A 24,879-nucleotide genomic window follows, 5' to 3' on the forward strand; every position below is an offset into this window, starting at 1 on the left:
TTATTTGTAAAATGGTTGGATGACACCGGACGATTAGCGGGTCACGAGCAAAGGGGCAGGGCTTTGATTGCACTGTTCCCCACATCATGACCCCGTAGGGGAAGACACACTCCGCTATTCCTTCCGTTCCGAGCCCTTATGGGCTTTACCGGAGGTCGACTTCGAAACCTCGGTTTTTGACATATTCCAGTTCGCCTCGGCCAGGATTCCACCGATGCGTATGCCACTAGTGATATTTCCGTCGGTGTACTACTGTTTAATGAACTCAAAACAATCTCATACAGCTCACCGAGTCTTAAGCAAGACTGAAAATACCTAAATAACAAAGGAATTGAAATACCTAACCGTAGAAGGTAAAAGTGAGTTCAACACACAACACGAAACATAAAAATATTACATGGAACAATAACAACAGAGTAACATTGAAACAAAACAAAACAAGGACAAGAACAACAAAAACATAATTTATAAAACAAAACATCTACAAAAACAGAAAAAGAGAAATCCAAGCAGAGCTCTAGATCCCCTCAGCAATCCTTTCCTTTGCTAAATACACTACAAAACTATCGCCCATTCGCACACTGTTCCCCACACCGCATAGCGTACAGTTATTAGATTTCTTAATATCTGTAATTGTCGAAGATTGCTCAGGGCTCCAGTCATAGGAGCATCTCAGCAGCCTCATTATAATGCTATGTGTAAGCTTTTGTTAAAATGAAAATTTTATTACGGGTAATATTTAGGGTAAGTCATAGTCTAAGTAATCTTTGTGTGTCTATGGCTACATCTTTCGGCATCCCGGACACCATTTCAGAACATATCCTGCTCTTTGAAGCAATTGGGGTACAGGTTGTAAAAAAAGACAAGGAATAAATAATTTTTCATATAAAAAAGGAAAAAAATACACGATTCGTGGTTGCCGTGTAGGGCCGGGAGGTAGCCCCGTTGCTTAGGGTGCTTTGGTCCGTCCACTTACAAGAGTGGGAGGGATCGAAGTTCCCCGATGATTGCGTCAGAGACCCTCGAGGTTTGACAGGGCCGCGGGGAAGCGTCGGATGTGTGCAACGCACATTCGGCGCTGATAGATTAGGAACGGGAAGGGAGGCTCGTCGTCCATCCAGAAGCGGAGGTTGGCGTATTTTGATAAAGCTGGAAAGACTCCGATGGGATGCCCCAGGAGGGGGCAAGGCAGGGGGCTGAGACGAACGCACATTGTCTAAAGGCGGTGACCGATGGAGGGGTGGTCTTGGGGAGTTTAAAAAAAAAAAAAAAGGTTTTAATATTATTTATCAGTATTATTGTCACGACTATGAGGTTAACGAATGTAGTAGGGGTCCAGTTGACGGGAAGAAGGGCGAAGGTTTATTCAAATTTATAGATATTTTACTCTGAATTAAGAAACTAATCCGATTTTTCAATAATAAAATCGATTTTTTTTTAGAGGGAAAGTATACTTTAGTATTAGGGAAGAACTAACGAAAATATTTATTTGAACAAATTCTTTTCTTTGATGATTTCTTCTTTTTTTTTTACATTTTGTTTTTTCTTTAAAAATGACGTCCTCTTTACTACCGTTACAGTTTTTCCTTTGAATAATAGTTGCATCTCAGATATTTGTTTTTCCCTGTTTTGCTTTTTATGATATTTTTATACGTTTTATTTATTCATCGGTTCTTAAAGATACATACAGAAATTAAAAACAAACAAAAATATTTCAATTTTTTTTTTTACAGTAAATTTCTCAATGAAATGTGGTACATTTGAATTGTTTATTACTTGAAAGCTTTTGTTCGTTTTTTCCCCCGGTAATAATTATCGTATGAAAAGAACGACTACGTTTATTCTTTCGTCGAGTGTTGCTTCCTACGAAACGAGAGTAGTGTATAGGACGAAGTACTTATTCTTGAAAAGGGTTTTTTCTTCCTGTAATATTTCCATTAAAAATGGAAAATTGGAGGACTTCTGGTAGAGTCGGATGGAGAATATTTATCAATAACAAGAGGATGTTCCCCACGTGTTGTATCGTTGCCATGGTAACAAACAGTAATGAGCATATACCGTACTGTAGTGAATTTTATTGGCTCCATCCGTACGTATTATTTCTATGCATTAAAGTCGTCATTTGTGTGTAGTTTGCATTATGTTATATCTATATTTCATAATTACGTTTTCCTTTATCGGTAGTTTTTCGCGTGTAATAGATACATTTCCATCTCAAGTACTTACGTTTACGTTTATAAAATATGTAGATAAAACATTTTTTTTTGTTGTTTTATTTGTTAACTTACCTTTAAATAAACTGCTCTTATTATTATTTTCTTTTATTTTAATTTCTTTAGATATTTAAAGCTGAATTATTATTTTTTATCCCATAATTCAACATTTGCAGTCTTACATATATTTAATTTACTTTATTAGTCTTTACTTTAGCAGTCTTAGATACAATTTTCTTTATTTTGTTTCTTTTCATGAATAGAAAAGATGATATATATACTAAATTAAATTAAATTATACTAAATTAAGTTAAATTTTATCTTTGAATAAAAATTCCAAATGATATTTCGTTTGAAAATTGCTCCAAATTTTATAGGAACAATCTGATTTTTAATTGATTGAAGTTTTTAAAATTTTCTGTGAAAATTGTGTACAAGTTTCTTGGCTTTGATTTCTGTGGTTCGAATTTTTTCCTTAAGTGCATGCTTAGCGAGTAAAATAAACATTTTTACTTTAAATAGAAATGGCTTAATTATACTTTTCTTTTGTTTTTTAGCCAATTAAAGAACCGCAAACCAATTTTCTTTTTTCTTTCTTTATGTTTTCCCATATTAATTTTTTCATTTTTTCTGAATGTTTTTCCCTTTTGTTTTGTGTTCATTTTTCTTCTCCTTTTTTGGGAGGAGTTGTAGAATCCTTTCGTATTTTTGATAATTTTTCTGTATTTTTAATACCTTTTGTTTCTTTTAAATCTTTAGAGATTCTGCAGACTATTTTAGTTCCACTTTTTTATTTACTATTGAACAAATATTTTTTTCGTTAATCTATTATTATTCATTTTCATTTTCTATATGAATTTTTATCTTCTAGTCTTTTTTTAGTAGTATTTTTTGGTTGTATTTTCTAGCGTTCTTCAGTTTTTGTAGGAGATAAGTTTTTAAGATTTCGCTTTCGTATTTTCCTATTTTTTCTGCTAAACCTTAATTATGGTAAGATAAACATTCAGAAGCATATAAACCTTCTATGTTTTAACACGTTATTATAATGACTTAATTTTGCATTTATGAATAACGATTTTTCGTTGTAAAAGTTTTTGGTTAATGCAAGGAGGCTTTTATTTAATTTTATCATTCTTTCCTTTAGAGCTTTTTTCGGTGTATTTTGAATTCTATTATTTCATCTTATTTTATTCCTTAGCTATTAATCACTGTACATTATACCGTACAGATTTTCATTTTATAATTTGAAAACTATTTCTTGGTCTATTTATGTATTCTATATTTACCAACGCTTTTTTATTGCCATCGTAATACATAACCAAATCATAAAATTTATTAAATATTCATTAATGCTTACAATAAATTATTGTTTACAAATGACATAGGTGAATCATATGCATTACTCGCACGTGTAGTTTAAATACTCGTATTTGGTATAACGTAGCTCTATAATGTATTAGCAATCCACTTTTATAACCAGTGGAATAAAGCTGATGTTTTGTCTGGACGACGGACGATAAAATCAATGTGCTGCATACTTTCCGTGGTCAGTCAAAAATCTTTTCTTTTTTTTATGAGTCTGGTGAATATGATACGTGAAACATTATGCATTTTTTATCTTTCTTCTGGGCGTTTTTTTTCCTGGACATTCCATTGTTCTTCATTCATTCGCTTTGTTTTTGCCTTCTTTCTTTTGGCCAGACGTTGTCGGTTTCATTTTTCTCCTTCTCTTGGAAACCCTTGAAATCTTGTAGCAATTTTTTGAACGTCGTTCTACCTTATACTATTTCTTCAGATATTTTCATTTTTGTTAGGTCATTTTCAAACGCTGAGGTCCTTTGATTTCCTTTTCTTGTTGTAGATTTGGTTAAAGATTTCTTTTGTGAGCCTGTTATCATTCATTATCATAAGTTGGTCGAAGAATTTGGCTTTTCTTTTTCTGATTATATCTGGCATTTCTGTCAGTTTCATTGTATTTGTAAAGATCTTTATTATTTTTGAGTTTATACTCGTTTTCACCTAGTTTTATTGGTTTTAGGACTTTTCTCAAGATTTTCCTTTTTTTTTCTTTTGCATTTATTTTTCCTGATTTCTTACTGAAAATGCATTCTGATGCGTGTAGGCCTTGTGGTTTGATTACCGTATTCTAGCTTCTATTGATATATTCTTTTTGTTGTGATTATTATTTTAGTCGGTAGACGGACTTTATTTTTCTCGCTCTTGTTTGATCGACTTCTTTAAAACCATTAGTTCGGATTATTTCTCTCGAATATTTTAATTTACTGACTTTTCCATTTTTCTTATCTGGGATACAGGAATTTTGGAAGAAAGTTTTAACTCTTTTTTTCTCTGCGATTTCTTTTGGTTTATTTATTCTGCTGTCGTTTTAAGATTCTTCGAGAAAATTCTAATATCGATGGGAAAGACTAGGCAGTTAATTCCAACTCTTTTCAGTTTTGGACCCGATTTCGGTGTATGTTCCAATTTCTTTCATCTCCTTTTCCCATTTACTTATTATTTTCTTTACTTCATTTAGGACACTGTTAGAAAGGGTGATAAACCATTCCCTCGGCTTCCTCCTTTTTTAATTTCGAATTATTGTAAGAGTTCTCCCGTGAATTTTACTTTGGAGTTTTTGTTTGTAAGGATTTGTTTTATTAATTCTTTAGGGATCCGCACTTAAATTCTTTTAGGATGTTACATATGAAAGTTATGCAGATCAATCCAAAACTTTTGATTAGTAAAAAAAGTGTATTTTCAATTTAAAAGTTGTATTCTAGTTGGATCACAACAAGAGTTAGTTTAGGAAAGTAGTGACCACCTCCAGTGAACTCCAGTTTGCCCGCGATACGTTGACGAATCCTTCTCTTAACTTTATTTTTTTTCGAACAGATGTATCGGGTGATAATGTAGGGTATCTTAGAGTTTTATTTATAACTGCTAATAGTAAAAGAAATACATTACTTTAGCAAATATTGTAAGTTTTACATTTGTTTTGAAAAAAATTAATTGATTAGAAATAAAAAAAAACCTATTAAAATGTGTCGATAACTATCTGTACCGTATTATCTCGATGGTGTAAAGTATGTTATTACAGCAATTATAACTAATATTGTACAGCTTATTATGTGATCTTAATAAATATTTCTTAGATTAAAATTTATTTTATGGTTGATTTTATTATTTAAGCTATTTTTATGACAGGAAATAGTTAATGGTTGTAATATAAATAATTATTATTCGGTTTCTTTGAACAAAATTATTTCGTCTTTTTTTGTAATTAAATGTTTGTTTTAGATATGAGACCATATTTATATATATATATATATATATATATATATATATATATATATATATATATAATTAATTTTTCATAGTTATTAAAATAACGTAATAAAAATAAAACATTACATTGTTATCATATAGAATTAGTGTTGCGGATGTAGGAGCATACATAAAAAAAAAAACAAGTGGGAAAATTACAATTTTTTTTTATACTTCATTTTTTGGAGCTTTAATCAAACGTGTAATTAAACATTTGATTTCTCTGTGGATGAGCTATCATGATATATGAAAGTACGATTCTGTTCTCCAAAATTTATTAACCTTGTATTACTTTATACCTAAATTTAAGCTGCGTCCAAAATAAAATGAATATACATACATATATATATATGTACTGAACGTTTCTCAGAATATATATTAAAACAACTTATTTTATCCGGTCTTAATTTAACCGGAGGAACTGAAACTCGGGCGAAATCTTTCACCCTCTATAACTCGCTAACGAAGCGTTTTCAGACCTATGTTTATATAAACAGTTTTCTTATTTTTAGCCTCTAGAATGAGTTGTCAAAGTATTGCCCTATTCTCCTGAATCACCCTACCCTGTATATATATATTCTGAGAAATGTTCAGGACATTTTCTAGTAATAAAAATAATGAAAAAAGTTCATATAAATGTAGGTTTATAAACGCTCTGTTTTCGAGTTACGGCTAGCGAAAATTTCGCCAGGATTTCAGCTCTTCTAATAAAAGGAAGCCCTACTGTAATTATTTTTAAACCCAAATTAAGAAGTAAAGTTGATGGTTTCTTATGTAATTTGAGCTGGCAACTAGTATAAAATTGGTCCCAAAACTTTAACTCCAGTAGTTTTTAAGATATCCGACGTAAAACACAAAATTCGGTGTCGAAAACAAGCTTTTTTAGGTTTGGAGTAGAATAACTTTGTTAAATGATTAATAAATACCAAAGATTTAGTAACAAACCTTGTAAAGAATTTAACTCTGAGAAAATTAATTTTAATACAATCAATAAAAAGTAAATAAAAACTTTCCGAACTTAATATAATAACAATTCAGAATATGTGACCAATGGAAGAAGATGAAAGTGTTGAAAATGTTGTATATCTGAAAGATGAACTAGTCGTGAATGACTAAAAGTAAATCATGAGCGGTATCCCCACCAAACATCAGTAACCTACTACCTCAGATATAAAACTGAATTTCTTTAAAGAATGTGTGTCTAACGTTAGATTATGTAGCCAGTATTATTTAATAAAAAACGGAAATTGAGAAAGTTTTAAGTAATACTGATACGACTTCCCGAATTTCACTGTTTATTAACAAAAAAAAAACAAAGAATAATTTAATGAACTAAAGGCTAATAGTAATACATTTTATGGTTTTGTAAATGTTTCGCTAATAAAAAGAAAAAATTTAAAAAAATCATGTGGACACCACATAACTTCTTTGTACACATATTAAATTACATATACACTTTTTTTAGAATGAAAAGAACATAAAATTTGATTTCATTAATAAATTCTCAGATTTTTTCATATATTCTTTTTTTATTATTGAATTATTATTTATCGTAAAACTGTTTTACAATCAAAGGTTAATAATTATTAATAATAAATCAATAAATTTAAATTAAAAAAAAAGTACAAAAAAAGGAAATGAAGTCTGATTCGAACCGATTTGCCTTCTCCTTGTAAGATCAAAATATTTCATTAATTAAAATTTAATTTGGCTATAACTTTGGAACCAATGAAAATAAGTACCACTTATGATATCGTTGAAAAGTTCTCAATAAACCCTTATTCTTGCAGTTAAGAAAATGTCTAAAATCCAGTTATTTGGAGTTTGGGCTTTTTTGGATACTTTTGGTCCAGTCGACTGCATTCAAAAGGGGAGATGCAAACTAGATGTTACGACTGTCCTAAATCCAAAATTTCGACATTCTACGGCTAATCGTTTTTGATTTATGCGAGATACATACTACGTACGTATAGGCGTCACGCCAAAACTAGTCAAAATGGATTCAGGGATGGTCAAAATGGATATTTCCGTTAAAATCTGAAAACCGAAATTTTTCGCGATCACAATACTTCCTTTACTTTTTACAAGGAAGTGTTAAAAAAAATGGGTGTGGTAAATAAATTAGGTAGTTGGAGATGATATATTAAATATATCAATAAAAATATTCTCCCTAGATTGTTAAGTAATTTTATAATAGATAAGCTATTTATCGAGTTTCAATAATTAAATTCCAACAATAGTAAAATGTAAAATTTTAATTGATTTATCAGTGCTTAATCTTTTAATTTTTGAGATTACTTCGTATACTTAATACAACCATTTACAGTCATTGAAGAGTAGTTAAGCAACAAGTGTATTTATCTATAAGACAAATTTTCCTTGTATGTTTTGTAAGTGGAGGTAAAAGCATTATATTGTTGTAAAGATTTCTATTGTGAAGGGTTCCTTTTTTTTACTAATACTACTTGTTTTATTCCTACACTGTTTCTCTAAATAATCATTTCTAAAATTCAGGTACTATTTATAGGAAACCAAAGAAATAAAACATTTATTTCTGGAAGAGATGGGTACTGAATCCATTTAGTGAAAACTTTGTTGCAGCTAGCTGCTAAGTTACCGGTTGAGATTCACCACCAGCTCATCGAAATGTCTGCCGATAAAACGTCCCAACTACACCCACGTTTGAAGATTTCGATATGTTTTGGCTTGATAGTCGAAGTTAATATAAAAATTTAGTTACAGAAGCATTGAAAATATTAATCCCTTTCGCCACGTCTTAGCTCTGTGAAAAGGGTTTGTTGTCAATGGTTGCGCTAAAAAATAAAATATAGGAATCGTCTTTTATCATTTGAAAACAGTTTACTTTTGTGGGTTTAACATAGATCCACGTATGGAGAAACTCGTAGGTGAATAAAAACGGCACTATCTAATTAATTTATTTTCTTTACATGTGCACTAATAAATGTAAGTAAAATATTAATATTAAATGATTTTTCTCATAAATTGATTTCATTATTGTTTATGTGTTAAGTTGTAGGCTAATTTCGCGACACCCTTACATATCACCGCGACCGCCAGGTTGAGAAACTCTGGTATATGATACCACCATGGCAACAATAATCAAATCGAGTTAACAATTCTAGAGTGCGCAAAAAATTATAAATTACATTCTTCATTTGTTAACGCATTCCTTATCCATCAAACATAAATCTTTTAGCTGAAATTGGTGGATGATTTTATGAAAGATATATTACATTTTAACTTTCCGAAATATTATACCCCATTTTTCATACATTTCTTTCATTCTTTTCATTAATGGCGTACACAGTGACCTATTAATTTCAGCCACCTTTTTAAAAGCCTACAAAATCTTGTTACTATTAGAATTTTAATTTTTGTTGTCAGTTTCATGCCGATCGTCTTATTAGTTTTAAAACTTTACTACTCTGTATAAATGACCTTATATATACATGGTAAGTGATAAGACTCCCTTTCGACACGCCTGAAGGCGGAGGTAGATTTCACAGCTCCTAAGTAGGAGCTAAACACCTCGCTGATAACGTCGTCTCTGTTGTATGCCACCCCGATATGGTGCGATGCGGTTAATGTCAAGCGCAACAGAAGCAAATTAACTAGTACTCACAGGAAGTCGCTACTGGGCGTAGTTTCGGGGTACCAAACTTTATCGTATGACGCACTATGCGTGCTTTCTTCGGTGACCCTGATAGAATTGCAGATTAAAGGACGAAAACTAAGGGCGTCCGGTGTAGCCAAAGATGAGACGAATTCTATAATACGGAAACAGTGGAAGGTGGCATAGACGGGTTCAGCAGTGGCCGCATGGACCAGAAGAATTATCCCTGACCTGGATACTTGGCTAGATCGCTCTCATGGCGAATTAGATTACCACACAACGCAACTCATGTCGGGACATGGTGCGTTTGAACAATACCTGCATAGGTTTGACAGGAGAGAGTCACCCATTTGCTGTTATTGCGATGCGGTTTACGATGCCGAACACACTATTTTCGTGTGCAGACGATGGGAGAAACATCGTATAAATATAGGACTGATGCATACCCGACCGGAGCAGCTCTCGGAGTGGCTCTTGGCTATGTCCAGACACTGGCATAATTTTGCAATATTTGCAAGAGCAGTCCTCAGAATAAAAGAAGATGATGCAAGACGACTGGGATACTAGGGGTTTTAGTTTATATCAGGGCAGGGCGGACAGCCCCGTTCCTGAGGGCTCACATGCCCTGGTGTGTGGGTTCCCGTGATGGAGCGGGGACTTCTGAGGTCCGTTAGGTGTGGATTAATGAAAAGACCTGGCCGGCGGTGTGGGTTCTCAGATACGCTTCGGCTCCTGCGCCGTCGGTTTGAGGCTGGCAAAAGGAAAGACCGAGACCCGGTCACCGGTTGTGGGGGGGGGGGGTTGTAACGGCATAGCCGGGCCTGGTTTCTTCCGTCGGAGATTAGAGGCAGGTAATTAAAAGATCCGGAAAGGACACGTCTCCGAGCCGAGTATACTTAATTGGATGTCCGGCTCGGAGATGTAGGAAAAAAAAGTAGGAGATAAAAAATATTTCTACCTTTAAGTTAAGAAAAATTTCAAATTTACTTAATATGACAATGGTTGCATGTGAAAAAACGTTTCCCATGTTTAGCACACTACAAGTATGCTAAACATAGCATATGTTTAGCATACCCATCTTCTTGCAATTCCAGCAACATTTTGGTCAACCTTTGCCGTAAGGGTTGGTCATATCAAAAATTGAGACAAAAGTTTTAGGTAGTGTTAGAGGACTAACGACCACTTTAAACCTATTCGATACTGTGCTTATTAAGCTAGGTATGTTTTTTTGTCTTCGAAACCCCACTTCTTTCGCCCACTAGGCCAGTGGTTGGTGATATCAAAAGACTTAGATAAGTTTTAGGACTTTATCCAAAGATAGTAGGAACTTTAATGGAGTTTGATATTTTACTTAATAGGCAAATTATAGCGATATTTTGGTTTTTCTAAAAAGCCCCCCATTTCCACCCCCATGGTCCGATTTTGGCCGTTAAAAAACTCGACAAGGGTTTTGAGAAGAGTTATTTTTAAGGAACAATTTGAAAATGATTGGCGCAAAATTATGGCAGTTAACATGTCCACAAGAAAGTGAAATATATATGTACTTATAAACTTTTGAGCTGACGGTGGTTTTGGGGTATGATGGATGTGAAATACGAAGATATGTCGAAATTCTCCTGAAGTGGAATCATGATACCCATTAAAATAAGTAGCTTTTTTATGAAATTTACCTAAAAAAATTATGATCAGTTGTTACTTTCTTGGTAGCGCGCGCAGTACGTTTATTAGTTGACTGTTCGTTCATATATATATATTTCTTTTAGGTTTGGAATATTTTTTCGCTGTATCAACTTGAAATATCAAACTCTAATATTTTAATTAAATTAATATTTCGATCAATAATTTCGTACCAGTTTACATTATATTTTCATGTGATTCAATCAATTCGAATTCTAGTTTGTCTTTTATCTCATAAAAATAAATGAAAACATGTATCATAATAATTGGGCAGTTGTCTCTGATGCGATACAAAAATAAATATTTAATAATTAAATTATGTATACAAAAAATAAATTATCATAATGAAAAATACAAAATCTATGTGGCTAGGAAATTATGTAGCAGACAAGATGTGAAGTACGATTATGAGGGTAAAATATATTTTTTTTCTTACGGCTTACAGTTGTTCAATCATATTTAAGCCTTTATTTTTTTTATAAGTTACCGTTTCTATAGCAACGGTGAAATAATGAGGAAGTAATATTTTTATAACCTTTTTTAAAGTCCAAAAATTTTCCTAAGTTATTAAAAATTGAAAATTATTATTAGAAAACTTTGATAATGTTACCATCAATAATTGAAATGATGTCAGTCTTTTTGTTACAAAGATTTTTGTATCGTATTTTTCCACTAGCTTTTGTTAATTATGCTGAGTTTTTTAAAGTATTATATAGTTTTTCTTTCGGTATTATATTTTTTTCTAATTTTGTTTCTTTGTAGAAAATCTATTGTTAATTAAATCCCTTTATGTCTTTTACGTAGATTTTTAATTTTGTTTTAATTAATTATTCTTATATTTAGTAAAATATTTTACCATTGTAGAGTTTTATTATTTAGAAGAGAGTATATATTTGTATTTATATTCATTTTAGAGGATTTTTTTTTCAGTATATGAAATTTTATTATTAATTGTATTTTAAAGTTTATCTGAATAAGATTGCTTAAGGCGTAATAAATACAAAATATTTACTACGTAATTTGGTTAAGATATCATTATTTCGCTACTATAATCGTTTAAAGAAATAATCTAGACTTTCGCTGAATGAAATTCTCTTTCTCGTTTTAAAACTCTTGTTTGGTTTTTGCTCACTCTTCCTTCATTAACTTCTGTGGAAGAATATTCCTTCTAATTGGCCGCGTCCCCTCTCCTACTTCTTCTTTAACCTCCTTCTCCTTCCTTATCGTCTTCCCCCTATTTCTTTCAGCTCTTCCGTCTTGTTCACACTAATTGACAAGTCCACTTTTTGTTTGTTTACTGCTCAGATCTCAATGGCACATTACTCGGCTATTGAAGTGATTTCTCCTTTTATATATATATATATATAAAAACTCTTTACGTCATTCGACTGATATAATACTCTATGTTTCTTATAAATCTGACATAAATAAAAATTAATTAATATTCTTTGCAACTCTTTGTTTGAAACTGTATTTACTTATATGTTTTTTTATTAATTAGTTATGATCTTTTTATTTGTAATCATAATTAATTTTTAATTCAATTTACTGATTGAGTAATTATAAAAAGAACTAGATTGCTATTCATTTTTAGATATACGTGTATTTAAATGTATATGAGAATTTTAATTACCATTTTTAAATTTCGTGAATTCTTCTCTTATTTTGATCATTCATTTATAAACTTCATAAGAAAAAAAACCGTAAAATATATATATATATATATATAAAATAAGATTGTTAACGTAATCTATTTCCTTGTAAATCTTTTAAATTACTTTTTTTTCTTGATGATATCGCCACATAAGGTTGAAGCTTGTGTGTGGGATATGGAAATGGAAATTTGTAGCGTATAAAAAATGCTTTGCCTGACCGGGATTCGAACCCGGGACCTCCGGATAAAAGGCAGAGACGCTACTACTCTGCTACGGAGATCGGAGATTCTTTTATAAATAAAAATTTTTCGTATTTCCTTCCATATATTTTGTTATATATTTATCCATAATATTTTGTTCTCGATTGAGGATCAGTAAGTCATGTACGTATATGTTTACAAATCCTTTATCCTAGTTCTGTTGTAAGTTTGTAAAAATATTTGTATGAAATATTTCGGATTTTTTTAAAAATTCTTGCCCTTTGAAATATTTTTAACTTATTTATTATTTTTAATTTTTTTATTTTTTGGAGCAATTTACCTTTGGGGAAACTTAGTAACTTGATACCAATCACAAGGAACAAATGTTGTATTTGTTAGTTAGACTATATGTCCCACCAATCCACCGGGTTGGTTTAATGGTGAACTCGTCATTGCAGATCAGCTAATTTTGAAATCGAGTGTTTAAGGTTGAAATCCTAGTAAAGAGAGTTACTTTTATACGTATTTGAATACTACGTGGATACCGGTGTTCTTTGATGGTTGGGTTTCAATTAACCAAAAATCTCAGGAATGGTCGGCCTGAGACTGTGCAAAACTACACTTCATTTATATTCATACATATCATCCTCATTCATCCTCTGAAGTAATATCATACGTTGGTTCCGGAGGTTAAAACAAGAAAAAAAAAAGATTATATGTCCCACCAAAAAGAATATATGGAACATACGTTGTAAGGGACAATATATCCCTCTGATAGTTATTATGTTAATACATGAAAAGTTGGAAGGTCAGAAATTGCAATTAGTTCAGAGTTTAAAATTTAGTATTACAAAAAAATGTTAAAAGTAAATGTGGTTTTATAAAATTTTAAATTTGGATCGGATTTGAAATTGTATGAGAATATAAAAAAGAAATATAGCTAAAGAAAATATTTTGAGATTTAAATAATTTGTATTTGGACCGTGTAAGGTAGGTTTAGGAAAAAAACCGCGAACTTACATGGGAGATTATTTGGCAGAAATTTTATCCAAAACATCATACAAATAATCATTAAAAAGACCAACCGTTGGTTTATACCTCTTTTACACTTAATAATTATAGTTTTTTTTTTTTTTTAAAGCTCAGGGATTATTTTAATTAATTCATTTTATAAAAGCTTTTTGGAGGAACTTTATAATGTTATTAATATTTTCTCATACGAAATACTGTATTTTTCATCTATCTTTGAAGTAGTAGAACGTGCAGTTTCCAAAACAAATTCTTAAGATGAAGTTAGCGATACGCGCGCGCGCATCAACCCGAAATTCACACAGGTGCGTACTGATCCCCCTCGCGCGCACACACACCCACACAAATTTATATCTATTATTCATTTATTTATTAAATATATAACGCTAAAGATAGATTCGAAGAAGATTAATGCAGCACGGAGTAATATGAATTACGTTTTTAGTCGTAAACAAGAATTTTCAACAATCATTATAATAATTAATTTTAAAAAATTGTTGTATTTTATTTATCTTCAATTATAAATATTTATGTAAGGGTATTTTCTTTTATTACACATTCGGAGTTTCAGAGAAAGAGATTGACTGTTAATCCATTTTTTTCACTTCCTTGTACGAAGTAAAGGAAGTTTAGTGATCGCGAAAATTTTCGGTTTTCAGATTTCAACGGAAATATCCATTTTGACCATCTCTGAATCCATTTTGACTAGTTTCGGCGTGACGTCTATAGGTACGTAGTATGCATCTCGCATAAACAAAAAACGATTAGCCGTAAAATGTCGAAATTTTGAATTTAGGACAGTTGTAACATCTAGTTGTGCACCTTCCCTTTTGAATGCAGTCGACTGAACCAAAAGTATCCAAAAAAGCCCAAACCCCAAATAACTGGATTTTGGACTTTTTCTTAACTGCAGTAATAAGCCTTCATTGAGAGCTTTTCAAAGATATATCATAAGTGGTACTTATTTTCATTAGTTTCAGAGTTATAGCCAAATAATATTTTAATTAATGAAATATTTGGATCTTGCACGTCGGTTCGAATCCGACTTCTTTTTTTAAACTTTTTTTTAATTTAAATATATTGTTTTATTGATAATTATTAACCACTGATTGTGAAAAAAGTTTTACAATAAATAATTCAATAATAATAATAATAATAAAACAAAAATATCAGAAGTTAGTGAAATAAAATTTTTTAATTACACAGTAAGTATACACATGGAAGTCATGTGGTGTCCACATCAGATTTTTTATTCAAATATGAGCATGAAGGAAGTGAGGTAGGAAAATTCTATTTAACCATATTATTAATATCTTAATGCTGGTTACTCTACATGCTACTCGAACTTGACTGTACTCCTAGAAAGCAACCATTGTGCTAAAAATGTATTCTTAGATTTTTTGTTTTTTGTTTGTTTTTTTTTTATATCCAGTACGGAAGACGGGTGAAAAAAATTCAGTATTTCTCTCTTCTTCACATTGATTTAAAGATGACGGCATTTTATCTATTTTGTTGAATTTCTTTTAAAAAAATTGAAAAAAGAAGAGCTTAATCTCTATTTTCATAGTAGAAACCTTTCAATATTTACTGACGTAATAAAATATTATATGAAATTATAGAATTTTTTTTATTATTCATTTTGTGGTATAATTCTTAAAGCTTACCCACTTTAAAAAATTGATTTAAAATGGGAAACTTTTTCCCTTTATTAATACATTTCTAATATTTGTTATAATCGATAGTACATAACATTTATAAATAGATCGCCTAAAAATAAACTGTATCAATAATAACGCTATTGTAAAGTTCCAGCTAAAAATATCAGATTTCATAAAGAATGATATGTATATATGTAATGTATATTCTATCATCGTATAATTTTACTGGAATATTACAAGTATTCTTGATAATCTATGTGATAGTTGAATAAAACAAATGTAGACAAACATCGCAGCACACTAGCCTGGTTTTTACAATTTGGTCTGATAATGTACTACCTGTTCTAATAAATTCAGGCTTTATCTTTCATTCTGGGTAGAATGTATTTTGTTGTACCGGAAGTAAAAATCGGTTTTAAACAAGTACATATCGGTAATATTTTTCCTAGAACTTTAATTTATACCCGAAATCTTTTTAAAATGTATTTAACTTCTTTTTTTTTTAATCACGTCGATATTTCTTTATATATGAGATAATAAAAAGTAACTTATTTTCTGTTACCAGCCATAAGAACGTATTGTAAAAAAAAAGAAATTTTTCTGTTTTTCTTGTCTTGTCTTTTAATAATATAAATACCATACAAATATTTTCCTTATTCCGTATAATTTCCTGAAGTTGAAAAACATGTCATAAAAATAGTAATAAGAAAAGGATAAAGAAGAAGAAGAAGAATGAGAAGTAGAAAATACAATTTGGTGTTGTATTTCTGTTATCCATTATAAAAGAAGTTTGTTATATGAATAATGCTTTAAGTGTGTTTTATTGTTCCATTAGAAAAGTTCCATAAGTGGAATTTCATAAAGATGGAGTTAGCTATACAGGAAATGTATGTGTTTTTGTTGTACTTTGTCGGACTCGTTTGTAACCGAGTAGATCTTACTACCACAACTGCCCTAAGGGGAAGAACTTGGCAACCGTTTGAGGGGTTGACCAACTCTATCTCGATTCGCTATAGAGTAGGGATTAGAGATATACATTTCTCTCTGGAAATTGTCCACATCTTTTTTTTTTTTTTTTACTCAAAAGAGATCCCCATGAGGTATTCCTCTCGTTTTGTCTTCTTAGGAAGGCTATTTTCTGCATCGCTAACTTTATCTTAAAATTTTGCTGTATTTTTTTTTTTAGTATATTTTTTATTCGTAATAAAACCACCAGCAGGAAAGTATCCATCGTTCTGGAAAAGTTGGAGACTAAGACGAATTTAAAACTAATCTAAAATATTATCCTACTTGTATTTAATGGTCAGTGAATCAATAAACTACCAACTTTCGCTTAATTTCTTTCAAATCTTTCTTACCAAAGAAAGAATTTGTATTTTTTTTAACTGTTTTTTCATCATCGAATTTTTTTTAGAATTCCAAAGAGAGAAAGAAGTATTTGCAAAAAAAAAACTGCAAAATATATCGTCCGAGAGTGGGCTTAAACCTCTAACCTTTTAATTCCCATCCATCTTTCGTGGTTTTCCTTTATTTTTTCCTACATTAAGCAAATTAAAGATTTCTTTTGTTACTCTTTCGCTTGGGATGCTCGGTGTAAGTATTTAAACTAACTTATTCTTCCTGTTCAATTTTTTCATGTAAAGCTGTAAAATCATTTGTCGTCTCTTATTGTATCATTCCTCTTGAGTTCACCTCATATTTATAACTATACATTTTAAAATCTTCAGCTTAGCCGCTTCCATTTTACAACCTCTTCCTTTAATTGCCCATGAAAAAAAAAACTAATAACCAAGTTCAAAATATTATCTGGGAAAAATTGTCAGTTCACATTTCGTTCATACTTCGTTATCATTATCGTTTTAAAGTTGTTATCAATTCCTTCTCCTAATCTGTAAAATTATATTGTGCTAAGATTGCAATATTTATTTTTTGAGGTATCTTTTCATCATCAAATATTTTTACCAAGCCCCATTTTAATACGTAAAACATTCAAAAATATTTTTAAATTTCCAGTTCTGTTTCAGTTATTCATTGTTACTACCAATGTCTATTTATCATTTTATAATTTTCATCAAAAATTTACCTATTTCCTCTGTCCAAGCAAACAATGATTTCAGTCTACATCCTGCGTTTCTCAGTAATTAAAATTGTCATTATAAAAATAACATGCTTTTATTTATTGGTTTTCCCATTTTATTTCGATATAATCTTATCCGTAGTAATAATTTTAAAATGATATTGTTAATACAATAAACGTAAAAAAAAAAATAATCGCCTGGAAGATGTATCTAATCGTGTCAATTATATTGTATTGTAGTAAAAAAGGATAATAGGCTTGAACCACCAACTTTCGGGTTAACAGCCGAACGCGCTACCGTTTGAACCACGGAGACTTGTTTTATCTTATAAATTATAGTTTATTTCAGTATTTTGAATTACTTTTAAAGACAAAACTATATTGTAAACGAATACAAAAATATATCGTCCCCGGGTGGGCTTGAACCACCAACCTTTCGGTTAACAGCCGAACGCGCTAACCGTTTGCGCCACGGAGACTTGTTTTATCGTATAAATTATAGTTTATTTCAGTATTTTGAATTACTTTTAAAGACAAAACTATATTGTAATCGAATACAAAAATATATCGTCCCCGGGTGGGCTTGAACCACCAACCTTTCGGTTAACAGCCGAACGCGCTAACCGTTTGGGCCACGGAGACTTGTTTTATCGTATAAATTATAGTTTATTTCAGTATTTTGAATTACTTTTAAAGACAAAACTATATTGTAATCGAATACAAAAATATATCGTCCCCGGGTGGGCTTGAACCACCAACCTTTCGGTTAACAGCCGAACGCGCTAACCGTTTGCGCCACGGAGACTTGTTTTATCGTATAAATTATAGTTTATTTCAGTATTTTGAATTACTTTTAAAGACAAAACTATATTGTAATCGAATACAAAAATATATCGTCCCCGGGTGGGCTTGAACCACCAACCTTTCGGTTAACAGCCGAACGCGCTAACCGTTTGCGCCACGGAGACTTGTTTTATCGTATAAATTATAGTTTATTTCAGTATTTTGAATTACTTTTAAAGACAAAACTATATTGTAATCGAATACAAAAATATATCGTCCCCGGGTGGGCTTGAACCACCAACCTTTCGGTTAACAGCCGAACGCGCTAACCGTTTGCGCCACGGAGACTTGTTTTATCGTATAAATTATGGTTTATTTCAGTATTTCGAATACGTTAAAAGTCAAAACTATTTAAATTATTACTTTTATTGAATGACTTCCTTTTTTCTACGTTAAAAATTGCTGCCTTTACCTATTAGATTTCCATTACTTCTAACCTTATTTTATTTTTGTTGGTTTTTTTTTTGGAGATTAATTTTTTTAACAGAATTTCTTAAGAGACCTGTTTATTCGAATCTTTTTTTATTTAGGTTTCTTAAGAATTTGTTCCGATTTGTTGTTATATTAGTGTTTTGTCAGTTATTGTTGGTTATCGTCCTTTGTCATCAGTTGTAGACTTGCTTACATTTTCTAGTATTTTTTATTGACTTTATGTAACTAATTTTTTACCTAACATTAATCATTTTTTATAATATTTTTCGTTCCTTCGTTTGTTTACTTTTTTATGGGGTATAAAATCATATTTTTTCTCTTGTTTACTAGGTAAATAGGTGATGGAATGATTTTTATTTCAATTAACGAAGTCCATGTGAAGAAAAATTAAATTGACGTTAGTATTTTTTTTGCACTCAAATAGTTTTACTTAAATTTTATTAGATTTGTTATGGGCCACAAACTTTGTTTAGAAGGTATTATTAATTTTACTCATGCTGTAAGTTTAGAAATTAAACTTACAGCATGAATAAAATTAATTTTTTCTTTGGAGAAATATATCGTTAAATTCATAATTTGGTTTATTTTTCAAATCGGATTATAAATTAAATAACTTTTATTGTACTTTAATTTCAAATTAATTTATTACGTTATTTAAGAAAAAGGCGGGACTGAGGCTCGCCGTTACATTTTTGCAGCGGGCCTCATGGTTGGTTTGTGTTTCGTTACACGTTATTTTGTTAAATGTTTTTGCCACTTGAACTTAATGACGTTCATGAATTTACTAACAGCAACCCTTTTGATTGCTGTTACTAACAGGTTGCCAGGTACTAACAGCAACCAAAAGTTTTACAACGAAGAACTTAAAAATCCCGATCATTTTTAGCTGTTTCTAACAGCTTACTACAATGTTTTCTTTTTTTTATCCCCAAAACTTAAATATAATTTTAGATAAATCGTTCGTATCAAGTATAAATTATATAAATAAATATAAATGATTCGAACGAATCAATCGCCCGGCGCGCCACCATTGGTCCGATTTCCCCCAGTAGCAGATAAATTAAAAACGTGAGCACATGCAACAAACAAACAAACCCACGCACCATCCTTTGTTTTGAGAATTGAATGGGATGGGAAAGAAGATGATTAGTATTATTATATTAAAATCGAAATAAATAACGTATGATCTACAAAAAGAATCTTGAAAACGAAGAGTGGTTCAAAATGACATTAATCCTTATATTATACTTGTGTAAAATTGTATAATTTTTAATTAAATTCAACTTCATAATAACTTATTAATAATATTAGATTTTATGTTTGAATTTCGTAAAGAAATTTCATACTGTAATAATTTGAAATTGAATATTTTATTTTTTTCATAGAAGACCACCTTCATTCTCAAATTTACTTCTCTTTAATTTTTAGTTTCCTACTCATTGTATTCCTAAGGGGTACATCTGGTCCTTGGTTGGGACTAGACGTGAGGACTAGTCGTGCCTCCATCACCATCTGACGGCTATATAAATAATAACCTCCATTTTTTATTTCCTATCTCCGATTCGAAATAAAAATATTAATATTACTTGGATTGTATAACACTTCCCCAACAAAAAATGGTGAAAAAATATTTTACAGTTGATGCAAAATAACTTTTTCATATTTCGCATGCTGAAAGTGTTTTGGACACTGCTGAAGTTTCAGTAGTCGTCATTTCGGACTGGATTAGCGTAATTAACATTTATTTTTTAAAACCGTTATGTTTGTTTATATCAAGACCGATAAAACGATTTATAACTAAGATCTGTTTTCAATGAGTATCCTTGTTGCCTTTTCATATGATTATTGTATTATTTTGAAACTTTAGATATCCTTTATTGTGATATTTTATTAGGAATTAATAAGGATTTATGTGATGAAAATAATGTTAACAGGATGTTTTAACTCAAAAAAGATTATTTTAACTTGTTCAAATAATACATTTTTACATATTTGTTTTTAAATTATGTACATGTAGAACTTTCCTTTTGTATAATAAGATTGATTACGAATAATTTTGGGATCTTCTTGAAAAATTCTGCGATTTTCATCGATAAATTTTGATAAAGGGTAGCCTATCTATTAAATTTTAATTTACGAGGACATTTTACACTCGTAGAGGACAAAGAATGTATAATTATTAAAAACAAAAGCTGTTCGTAATTAATTGTTAATTTTTTATTAACTACTTTAAAGAACTAAATGAATAAAAACGTTTTGTGGGCGGGTTAAAATTCTATTTACTCGTATTACAAGCTGTCATCATAACTTTCTTGATGAGTACGATGGTATAATGGTTTCAGTAATTATTATATTTTGGGCTTCAAGTCGCGTTAAACCTAGTGTTAGTTATGACAGAAAACGTTGTATAGTTCATACTACAATTAACCACGTCACGCCTTCATTTTGTACAATAATAAACGTGGGATTATTACATATTCAGTTTTAATTCTACAGTACTGTTACTATGGTAATGTACGTATGATTGTTCACCAAATGATACCTCATTAACTTTGTACTACCCAAAATTGTACATTTTTTTATAGAACGTGTCCACATAATTTAAACATATAATGTCTATATCTTAAGGTGTTGTTATTGTACATTGTAACTTTACATGCGTACTCTAGTATTAACTTTTTGTTAATTTTTTAAGATATCGGGTCTACAATAATATATCTTTAAGATTACTAATGTCTTTCTAAGGGATTTTTTGAGTCTATTGGCTCGCTAAACGTCAAATTGCCTTCTCCTTGTTATCGCATAAATATTTCCTTTCAAACATACATTATTACACCTTCAAGCAAGGGAGGGGATGCACTAATTTAAAAAAAATAATACTAATTCAATCTTCTGTATAACACGATTCAAATTTTTGAAGAATAAAAAATAAATCGTATAATATAATTGTAATTATGTTATGATGTTTTATATGATAAATAGGTATTGTTAATAAGTACAATCGAACGGTTTCTTACATAAATATAAAAAATTGCTTTCGTTACATTAGAAAAAGGCTTAAAAATTTTATCTTTTCTAAAACATTGGAAATAGAATGAAGTCAGTATAGGATATCAATAAGCTTTGTGCTTAAATCGTAATTTTTAAATTAATAATATTATAAAATTAGATAAAATATAGCCATACAAAATTAAGATTAAATAAAATATAAAGATAATTTTTAAAATATAAGATTATTTTAAAAATAAAATAAAAAAAAAAGAAAGGCTGGTTGTATTTATAGGGTTTTAAGGAATCATTTATTTCTTATAACAGGAAATAATTTATTGTAATCTTACAGCAGATTAACTGTATAATTAATATCGCTTCATTTTAATATAATTTAATAATAGTATTTCGGGCTGGCCTGGTGATTAACTAGTCGTAAATCAGTTGTTTAACAGCTGATTTTCAAAGTCGAAGGTTCTGAAGTACAAACGAATAAACGTTAGTTGCTTTTGTACGAATTTGAAAGCTAACATTGAATACCAGTGTACTTTGGTGGATGGGGTTCAATTAACCGTACGTCTCAGGAGTGGTTGGCCTGAGTCTGTAGAAGACAACAACTCGCTTACAAGTCATACATATTATCATCATCTCATTGGGCCGTTGGGAAGGGATGCTTCTTGTTCGACGTGCACGTTAGGAAAAAAATTGTCATTTAATTAATTGTAAAATTAAATTATTTTTAATTTTAATTTTAAATTATTAATTAGTATTAATCAATTTATTTGTTACGTATAGTTTTCCGTGCCACAGGCGGTTAGCGCGTTCGGCTGTTAACCGAAAGGTTGGTGGTTCAAGCCCACCCGGGGACGATATATTTTTGTATTCGTTTACAATATATTTTTGTCTTTAAAAGTAATTGAAAATGCTGAAATAAACTATAATTTATACGATAAAACAAGTCTCCGTGGCGCAAACGGTTAGCGCGTTCGGCTGTTAACCGAAAGGTTGGTGGTTCAAGCCCACCCGGGGACGATATATTTTTGTATTCGTTTACAATATATTTTTGTCTTTAAAAGTAATTGAAAATGCTGAAATAAACTATAATTTATACGATAAAACAAGTCTCCGTGGCGCAAACGGTTAGCGCGTTCGGCTGTTAACCGAAAGGTTGGTGGTTCAAGCCCACCCGGGGACGATATATTTTTGTATTCGTTTACAATATATTTTTGTCTTTAAAAGTAATTGAAAATGCTGAAATAAACTATAATTTATACGATAAAACAAGTCTCCGTGGCGCAAACGGTTAGCGCGTTCGGCTGTTAACCGAAAGGTTGGTGGTTCAAGCCCACCCGGGGACGATATATTTTTGTATTCGTTTACAATATATTTTTGTCTTTAAAAGTAATTGAAAATGCTGAAACAAAATATAATTTATACGGTAAAATAAGTATCCGTGGCGCAAACGGTTAGCGCTTCGGCTTTTGACCGGAGGAATAATTTTTCTATTTGTCAAAATAGATTGGAAACCTTTCTAACCTGGGACGGAATCGATATCCAGTAAGAGACCTAGGGGGCCATTGTCTGTATGCAGAATGGTTACCAAAATATTCAAATACGTAATAATTTTACTTGCAATAATTTTACCACATCTTTATCTGATATGTAATTTGCGTTAAACCAATCTAAACAAAGAGATCACCGTAGGGGAGAAAGGATATAAGGTAATGATAGGGTGGATGATAATAATACCGGAATGGTTTTCTCATAAAGGACCGCAAAAGAAATTGAAACATAACCCTAAATGAGTGTTTTAAGGTTGTGGCTAATAACCTTCCCCACAATTCCTTGGAAGTTTTAGTAGTACTTTTACCCAGTATAAAAAACACCGCATTTCTGATCTATTCTATTATCTGTAATACTGCGTTAGAATAATCTTCTTTTAGAAAAATGCAAAACCATTCTCAGTATTATTGGTGGTTTGTTTAAGTACCCAATTGATCTATAAATCGTTCGTCCCATTTCCCTCACTGAAGATGAAAACTTCGCATTTTTAAATTTTTTATCTATTCTTTTACTTAATTCCTTTTTTAATATGTTCAATAAGGGGGTTTTCAGTTTCGTTTCGTAATCCTTGATTTATTATTTTATCGAATTGTTTTATTATTTCTTTCTTTACGTAATCCATTCGTTCCTGTATCTTTAATTACACACACGTTTATTTATGAATTTGCGAATTTAGTTATAGTACACTTTATATTTTGACTTGTAACAATTTTTTGAAAGTAATATTTCATTATAATAATTACTTTTGAAATTGATCGTTAGTTCGTAGGTGGCAGCCTTATATATTTTTTTAAGAAGCTGTCAACACTGATTTATTTATAATCCGTATGTTTCTTTTGAAGTCTGTTCTCTGCGTTTATCTCTTTTTCTATAACTTATTTATTTTTCTTAAAAAAAAAAAAAAACAGATTTACGAGAACAAAGTGTATGATAGTAAAGGAGACAGTCTGGTATAATACTCTTCTAAAACTACTAAATTCCTACTATAGTATTACTCATACCAGCATGTGTACTCGTTGCAGATTGCTTTCTCATTTGCATAGCTGTTTTCAACGGGTTATAAATAACATTTCTTTATTGCCTAACATTTTGTTTTTTTCTTTTTTTTTTAAATTCAGTGCGTAAATATGGAAATAGATATATAAATACTTATGACATGTACTTACCGTTGTTAAATGAGTTATGTTGTCTACCGGATTGTGTGTAGGAAGCACATAGTTACATTATTTTAAGAGTTTACAAGCTGCTTTTAAAATTGTTTTCTTGTTTTATATATATATATATATATATATATATATATATATATATATATATATATATATATATAAATGTTTGTGGTTTATTTTATATTTATACATTTATTAAAAATATTTTCTTCATATTTTTGAAATCCTTATTGTTAAATAGTTAACGAGTTATTTTTTTTTAAGTTTATTTTTTTATCATTTCGACTGTTTATTTGTGATTTGTGATAAAGTTAGATCTAAATGTGTCATTCGATTTTCATGTAATGTTGAGGTAAGATTCCTTCCTTTTAAACAGAACGACTTTTATAAGGATTTGAATACTAGATCGAGGATACCGGT

The 24,879-nt window shown here is 30.5% G+C and overlaps 1 protein-coding gene and 4 non-coding genes across 5 annotated transcripts in view; 1 reads left to right on the plus strand and 4 right to left on the minus strand.

Annotated features, from left to right (window-relative positions):
• Positions 1-24,879, plus strand: part of LOC142326860 (roundabout homolog 2-like) — a 1,022,566-nt gene that overhangs the window by 131,936 nt on the left and 865,751 nt on the right. The window lies entirely within an intron of this gene.
• Positions 17,873-17,946, minus strand: TRNAN-GUU (transfer RNA asparagine (anticodon GUU)). The gene has a single exon. It is a non-coding gene; the product is annotated as a tRNA-Asn (tRNA).
• Positions 18,199-18,272, minus strand: TRNAN-GUU (transfer RNA asparagine (anticodon GUU)). The gene has a single exon. It is a non-coding gene; the product is annotated as a tRNA-Asn (tRNA).
• On the minus strand, positions 18,362-18,435 carry TRNAN-GUU (transfer RNA asparagine (anticodon GUU)). The gene has a single exon. It is a non-coding gene; the product is annotated as a tRNA-Asn (tRNA).
• On the minus strand, positions 18,525-18,598 carry TRNAN-GUU (transfer RNA asparagine (anticodon GUU)). The gene has a single exon. It is a non-coding gene; the product is annotated as a tRNA-Asn (tRNA).

The sequence above is a fragment of the Lycorma delicatula genome, chromosome 6, assembly GCF_047948215.1.
Source record: "Lycorma delicatula isolate Av1 chromosome 6, ASM4794821v1, whole genome shotgun sequence".
Classification (NCBI taxonomy): Eukaryota; Metazoa; Arthropoda; class Insecta; order Hemiptera; family Fulgoridae; genus Lycorma; species Lycorma delicatula.